The sequence below is a fragment of the Corvus hawaiiensis genome, chromosome Z (assembly GCF_020740725.1).
Source record: "Corvus hawaiiensis isolate bCorHaw1 chromosome Z, bCorHaw1.pri.cur, whole genome shotgun sequence".
In the NCBI taxonomy this organism is placed as follows: domain Eukaryota; kingdom Metazoa; phylum Chordata; class Aves; order Passeriformes; family Corvidae; genus Corvus; species Corvus hawaiiensis.
The window spans coordinates 16,318,902-16,325,700 of NC_063255.1; the positions used below are offsets into that span (position 1 = coordinate 16,318,902).

At 50.8% G+C, this 6,799-nt stretch overlaps 1 long non-coding RNA gene across 1 annotated transcript; it reads right to left on the bottom strand.

Annotated features, from left to right (window-relative positions):
• Window positions 1-3,421: 3,421 nt before the first annotated feature.
• LOC125320307 lies at window positions 3,422-6,583 on the bottom strand. Its single transcript, XR_007201068.1, has 2 exons — window positions 6,496-6,583; window positions 3,422-3,737 (listed from the first exon to the last, which is right to left on the bottom strand). It is a non-coding gene; the product is annotated as an uncharacterized LOC125320307 (long non-coding RNA).
• Between the last annotated feature and the right edge of the window lie 216 nt (window positions 6,584-6,799).

Consider the following 6,799-nt stretch of genomic DNA (forward strand, 5'->3'; position numbering starts at 1 on the left):
GTTACACCATGCACATCCTGCCCAGTCACCTCAGGGGCAAGAGGAGCATCCCCAGCTTTGGGCAGGAGCTCCAGTTTCAGTGCCTTGTCCTAACCTCAGTCTCCTGCTAATTTCCATCCCTTTAGACCCATCTGTGGGAAAGACAAGTGGTCCCTGTCTTTGCTCAAGGCCCCTGGGCACGGTGCAGTGACAGGAGGCAGCCAGTTCCTGAGCCGTGTGACTTGCCCTGCCAGGTAAAGCTTCTCCTCCTTCCCTTTGAGGAATTTCTCACAGCGCGGCTCACTTTTTCTTTCTGCAGAGCCACAAAGCAAAGGAGATCAAACCTCAGGCACACACGCTCCCAGAAATTCATCTGCCAGCAAACCTGGGTGTGGAGCTGGCTGCATCCCTGGTACAGGAAATCAAAGGCGGCGGCTGATACATAGCACAGTGCCGAGGTCAGGGGTCCCTTTGCTGTCAGAAAAATGGGACAAGAGGAAACAGCAATAATCAGATCACTCAAAAGCCTCGCTTACGCCTCACCTGGCTGCAGGGCTCCCTTCCCTGCAGCACACACTCGGCTGTCCCCACGTCGGCACCCGTGGCTGGGAGCACAAGGGATGGGCAGCTGCAGGGAGACAAGAGGTGCTGAAAGGTGCAGGAAACAGAGACATCAGCAACCTCCAGAGGCTACCAGGGCTGGACACTGGCAGCAGCGACCTGTTGTACCTCCAGAGAGCCTGTTGGAATAGAGAGGATGGGGAAATGTGCTTCGGATGTCTTTTGGAGGAAATTCTGTCCCAGAGACACCAAGCTAGCCATGGATCTTCAGGATCAGAGCCTGCCCCTTGGAGCCTGCCCTCTCCCAGCAGCCTGAGCTGTATGCAATCACCAGGTCTGTTTTTCAGAGGAGAAAAGCAAGGTCTGACATCTCTCCACTGGTAATAAATAGGGGCTTATCTCTGCCTTGCACTTTGCTCTCAGCCAGGCCTTTGACACCCTTGTGCACACAGCCTGTGACTCAAAATGTTACATGGATCTGTGGCAATTCTTATTTCAGCTGTGGAAATTACACCTCTGGGGCCACAAGAGCGGTCTGCACACAGCACCCAGGGCTCGCTCAGCCCGTCTGTTTGCCCAGGAGGGACCTCTGGCCACTGCTGCTCCTGATTAGTTTTGTTTTTCTTGCTAGTAAGGGATCGAGCAGTGATCTCTCACAGCAGCCACGTGCAGGCGGCAGGGATGCTGGAGAGCAAATAAGTCCATGGGTCAGGAGGTGTGTAGGTGGGAGACGTGCGGTGGGATGACACTGCACAGGCTGTGCTCAGCTGGGAGGTTGTGATGGGTGCAGAGCAGCACTGGGAAGGATCACTGTGCTGAGGTGACGGCGTGTGGGAGACTGTGGCTCTGTGTGCTCCTCTGCACATTTGTAGGAATGCGCGAGAGAGGTGATGTGTGTCTGTGTGTGATAAGTGGAGCAAAACATCCAAGCAACAGGCTCTGTAGGCTGGAGATGTGTGTTTGGGTGCAAAGAGATGCTCTGGCAATGCATTTAGGCAGTAAGGCTGTATGACAGGGAGTGTGGGTGACAGCTTTGCATGCACAGCTGGTGTGGGACGTGGTGTGAAAGGATTTTGTCAGGTGTCTGTTCATGCTTCAGTGTCTGTGTATGTATGTGTGTGTAGCAGTTATGCCTTTGCACCCCTACAGCAACACATGGGGCAGACTTTACCCCCCCATAGCCCTCCCTTTTCAGACAGGATGGAGTGAACCAGAGGCATCACTGTTCAAATACTGAACGGGGTGACCTGTCTGCTATTCCTTGAAAATAAGTGGCATTTTATATTCAAGCGCTGGCCTCATTTCTAAAACCCTATTAAAAAAAAAAAAAAAAAAGACAGACAGAAAAAAGGCCAGGAGGAATCAAAAGGCGAGGCCGACGGGGAAGTGCAGCCCTCTGAAGAGGACGCATCTCATCTGAGCACAGTACTTCAGACGCAGCTCACGAGCCCTGTTAAGCAGTGGACATCTGAGTGCTCCGGCTTGTGCCAGAGCCGATTTGTATCAGCTCCCACCATTCCTGAGAGCGAGCCCCTGGCCCTGAGAGCCCACCCATCTGGGTCTGGTGGGATGTATCAGGGGACTATCGACAAGTCAGGGCTCTTCACCGTCACCTCAGGCTCCTCTCCCCAGCCCAGCCAGGTGACTTATCCTGGTAGAATCCAGCTAAGCCCAAAACACTTTGGGAAAGGCAGATAAATAACACAACCACAACCTGGCATCCTGCACAGCTGGAGACCACTGAGCTGGTGGAGAGCCCAGTTAATCACTCAGAACCCAACACCAAGCTGGATGGTGTCACACAGGCTGACCCCATGTAGCTGGACAATACCCTGGCTGCCAGGCAGTGTTAGGCGAGGGCTCCCAGGGCATGGACTTACCTGATGGTGTGCCCTGACAGCCCCTCAAATTGTCTGAAAGGGACCTTGCAGCTGCCACAGGTGACACATGCATCTGGAGGAGGGCAGGTTTGTCTGCCAGACAGAGGTATGCCCAGGAGGGCTGTGTTAGCCACGCACGGACATGGGCAAGGTGGGGGAGGAGGCATAAGAAGGATCCATCCTTGCCAAGGCCAGTATGGAGCATGGGTCTTTACCTGGGGTGCTGGGGGCCTGGAGAAGAGCAGTATGCATGGGTGCCCTCCAGGCAGGAGTGGGGAGATGGGCAGATTAAGGGAAGGAGGAATTAAGTCCTCTGGGGAGATGGTTGATCCAATTAATTTCAGCCACTGCTGGTAGAGACAAATCACTCTCTAGGCTGTTCTTTTCTCAGCATAGACATTCAGTCTCACACTGCCCTGCTGCCCCACTCCCCTGCCCATCCCACACAGTAGTACTGCGGGGTCAGGGTGGTGGAAGGCACAGGGCATCCTTCTCATCCTCCTTCCCTCCGCCATGCCAGATCCACAGGCACTACCACAAACCCCGTGAAAAACACTGCCCACACCATTCCCAGGCATATCCCTGACACTCCTGCAGTCAGCGGTGTCATTTAAATATCCTGGGCAGGACAGATTCTGATTGCTTTTATTATCAAGATAATCCATCCCTCTGATTTCAAGAGACCTCCTGCAGGTTTGCCCTAGAATCGCTGGAAGAAGAGCTTAATCCACAGGCTGTGTTGCCACTCCAGAATACGCTCGGCATTCCTGCATTCCTCCGGTGTACACATGCCCGCCTGAACGCTAATGTCACCCAGAAGCCGCTATGCACAGCGCATTGCAAAGAGGAAGGAGCCAGCGTGGAAAACTCTGCCTCCTGCTTTCATCGAGTAGTGGATAATGAACTGTTTCTGCAGCCTCCCAGCGACTTCACAGGCTGTCTTGGAGCCAAGGAGCCAGTTATTTTCCAGTCAGAAAGGGCCAGCCCCAAAGCAGTTCCACTTCCATGAATAAATAGCTGTTTTCCGGTTTATTGCTGTTTCTCCTTGGGATCCTGAGCACAGGTATCACGACCAGTAGGTGAGAGGGGGTGCTGGCTCTCTGGGTTACCATTTTCCCAAACATTGCCCAGACTTACAGTGCATGTCACAATGATGAGGCATGTTTTTGGCTGAGAAGCCCCTTTTTAACTTTCAAGGGAATAACACAAAGGGAAAGCCTGGAGCATGAACGCTGAATCCAGACTCCCCATGCAGAAGTCAGTCAAGGAGCCCATTTCTCATCAAACCCAAGGAATGGCAGTGGGAATGGAGATAATCTGCAAAACAGGAAGTGAGAATGGTTTTCCCTGGACCGTAATGCACACCAAAAGAAAGCTGGCGTGTCAAAGGATGGGATTCCCGTGGGGCAGGGCCAAATTTCCTGGGAGAAGGGTCTGAGGGATAGAAATAGCAAAAAAGTGAGCACTGTTATCCCGTACGGTCAAACTCAGAGGCTAAGGCAGTGCCCTTCCTTTTCTTCACCTGAAAAACAGATGTTTTCACAGGAAGGAAACATTGATTTCTGGCCCACTTTAGCATCTCTCCATTCAAAAACACTGCTGTTCTTCTCCAGTTCATCTGCAGATGCCCACAGCTGCAGTGTCCAGACCTGGACAGAGCTCAGACAAAGCAGAATTGCAGATTTCAATGGCTTACATCCAACATCCAGCATTAATGCATCCCAGGAGGTGAGCTGCCCTTTTTGCTAAACCATCACACTATTGACTCATGCTAAGTTAGTCATCCATCTGAACCCCCTGATCCTCGCCTGCCATCCTTCTGCCTCTCCAGGCTCTCCTGTCTATGCATTCGTGCATTCATTTATCCCTCCCAAATGTGGTACCCTGTGCTCTCTACCAAATTTCATCTGGCTGATTCCAGGCACTCTCTCCCATCCATCCCTGTTGTTTTGAATTCTGAGCCTGTACTCCGAAGTTCTTGCAGCACCCTCATTAATACACAGCCCTGGACTTACTTAGCAGATGCTGATATCAAAATGCATATAATTACTCCCAGTTAGCAAAGAAGTGTATCTATTTAGCCAGCAGGAACGTTTTTATTTATAAGTGCCTTGAAAAAACCTTCAATTGCTATCACTCACACTGATAAAAATCCAGTGTAGTAACTACTGACTCTAGCACATATACTTCAGATTTACTCAGCTAAGTATTTGAGAGCAGAGTTGGGCCCATTCTTGTCGTGGACCCAGCAGTTGGTCATACCATCAGTCTGTGAAATGCCTGCAATAGGTGGAGCTATTTATCTTCACTCCCCAGTGAGGGATAATTGTTCGTTCTTTTTTTTCCTTTTTCTTCTTCCTGTCTAAGCTGTTCACTGAAGAACTCTCTAAAATGAAAAACAGCACTAACAAAAAAACCCCCCACCAACAAATCAAACAATATATTAAAAAAAAAAAAAAGGACCCGTAGCTCTGGAGGTGTCACTTGGTAAATCACAATCAGATGCTGCTCAGAAAAATGAGGCTGGTGAAAGAGCTAAAGAGCTGAGCTCACTCTGGGCACGCTTGATGAGATAACACACTCTCTAAGACAGCTCTTGCTATGTTGCAGCAGCTTTAAAATGTATTTCTCTTGATACAAAGCTATTCATGGCAAACATGCCAGCAGTGCCTGAGCAATGTTTCTCAGTGTTCGGTGCCCTGCCTCGAGTGTGCAGAAGAGAGAATTTTGATGAAATAACAGTAGTGGAAAGCAGAGAGGAAGAGGTACTGGCTGAGGAGGGTTTGTGTGGTGGAGGAGCCCAGCTCAGCACCGAGGTTTGCTGACATGGGCCCTCTTTTGCCAGTGTTTGAGTGTTTGCTAAAGATGCAGCAGCCCCATAGCTCAGGGACTTCCTGAGCAAGATAGAATACCCATGTAACTACAAACTTATCTTTTCTATAAAATTGCCCAGCCTTTTCTGCCATCCAGATAAGCATTTAGAATCCATGACCAGGTTGCTGAACATCCACTACTTAGTGCTGGAAGTATTTCTTATTTACTCTGGAACGTGGCTCCACCTCACTTCATCCAGTGCCCCCTACTCTTCACACCAGAAGAGACACCTTGCCCACCTGCTTCATGTCTTGAATTTATGAGGAATTCCCTTACCCCCTCTCACACCCTGTGAGTTTGACCAGCCTCTTTGCAAACCTCAGCTGGTGTTCCTGTAATCAGCAGCAGTAAAAAGGCCATCACTTGGAACAGGATTAATTAGCCCAGTGGAGAGGATTCAAGAGGGAGCAGGCAGGAGCCAGGAAAATCAAGGGGAGTGCATTCCCAGGCTGTGTGTGAGGGAAGTCAGAGCCTGGCTTAGCTGCCCAGGATGCCCAGGTGCATGATAAACACCAGCCAGGAAGCAGGAGTAGGGACGACCCTGTGCTCCATTGTGGGCACACAGCATCAGATAATCCATCCAGGAGACAGATTGAATCTGGATGAGGACTGGCTCAGCTGAGCATCTCATGGGGCACCAAGAGGACAAGGGATGTGGGAAAGGAAAATCCAGGCAGTGATGGTAAAGTCACACTATGAGTAGCCCACGGCAGGCGAAGACCAGAGAAACTGGGTGAGATTCCAAGCAGTGATCCTGAAGATACCAGCACTCCCATCTTCAGTACCAACTCCGTGGGGCCCAGCTGAGCACTGGTCTGTGTGTCAGGCCAGCCAAGGAGCGTTTATAGTCACCCATGCTCAGGTAAGGGATAGGGAGACAGGAAGGGCAGAGCTGTGGCTTTGCAAGGCACCGATGGCAAACAACCTCCTCCCACCACAACAAGTCCCAGCACAGACAAACCCACTCCAGATCCCATTGCTCAGCCCCACACACCACCCAATTCCCCTCGCCCCATGCTGGGGAGGGAGACCCATGCCATGCATCAGCTACTGGAATGTGAATGTCTCAGGGTAGGAAAGGGAGCCCTAATTCTGCAGGCTGGCATGAGGGGGTCACCAACAGAATTGTCACTGCAAGGACAGGAATTGCAACCCCAAACTCCCACCCCACTGGCTTCATGTCCTCTCCTATCTCACTCACCTTTTTCCCCCTTTCTGACAGCACCCAAGCGCAGGAGGGAGGATGTCTCCCCCCAACATGCACTCCAGAGAGCTCTTTTCATTCTGCATTTAAAAGGAAAAGAAGAAAAGGCAGAGCGAACCTGTCTCGCACGTAATCTGCTGCACAAATGCCAGCTCTCAGCAATCGATTGCAAAAGCTCCCGGAGGGCTGTTTTCATTTCATAATATTTATTGGGTTGCTTTATTGTCAGAATCATTACAGTTCAATGTACTGCATGGATTTTATGCCAGCTGCGCTTAGTTTGTCTTGTTTTTAGCACTCC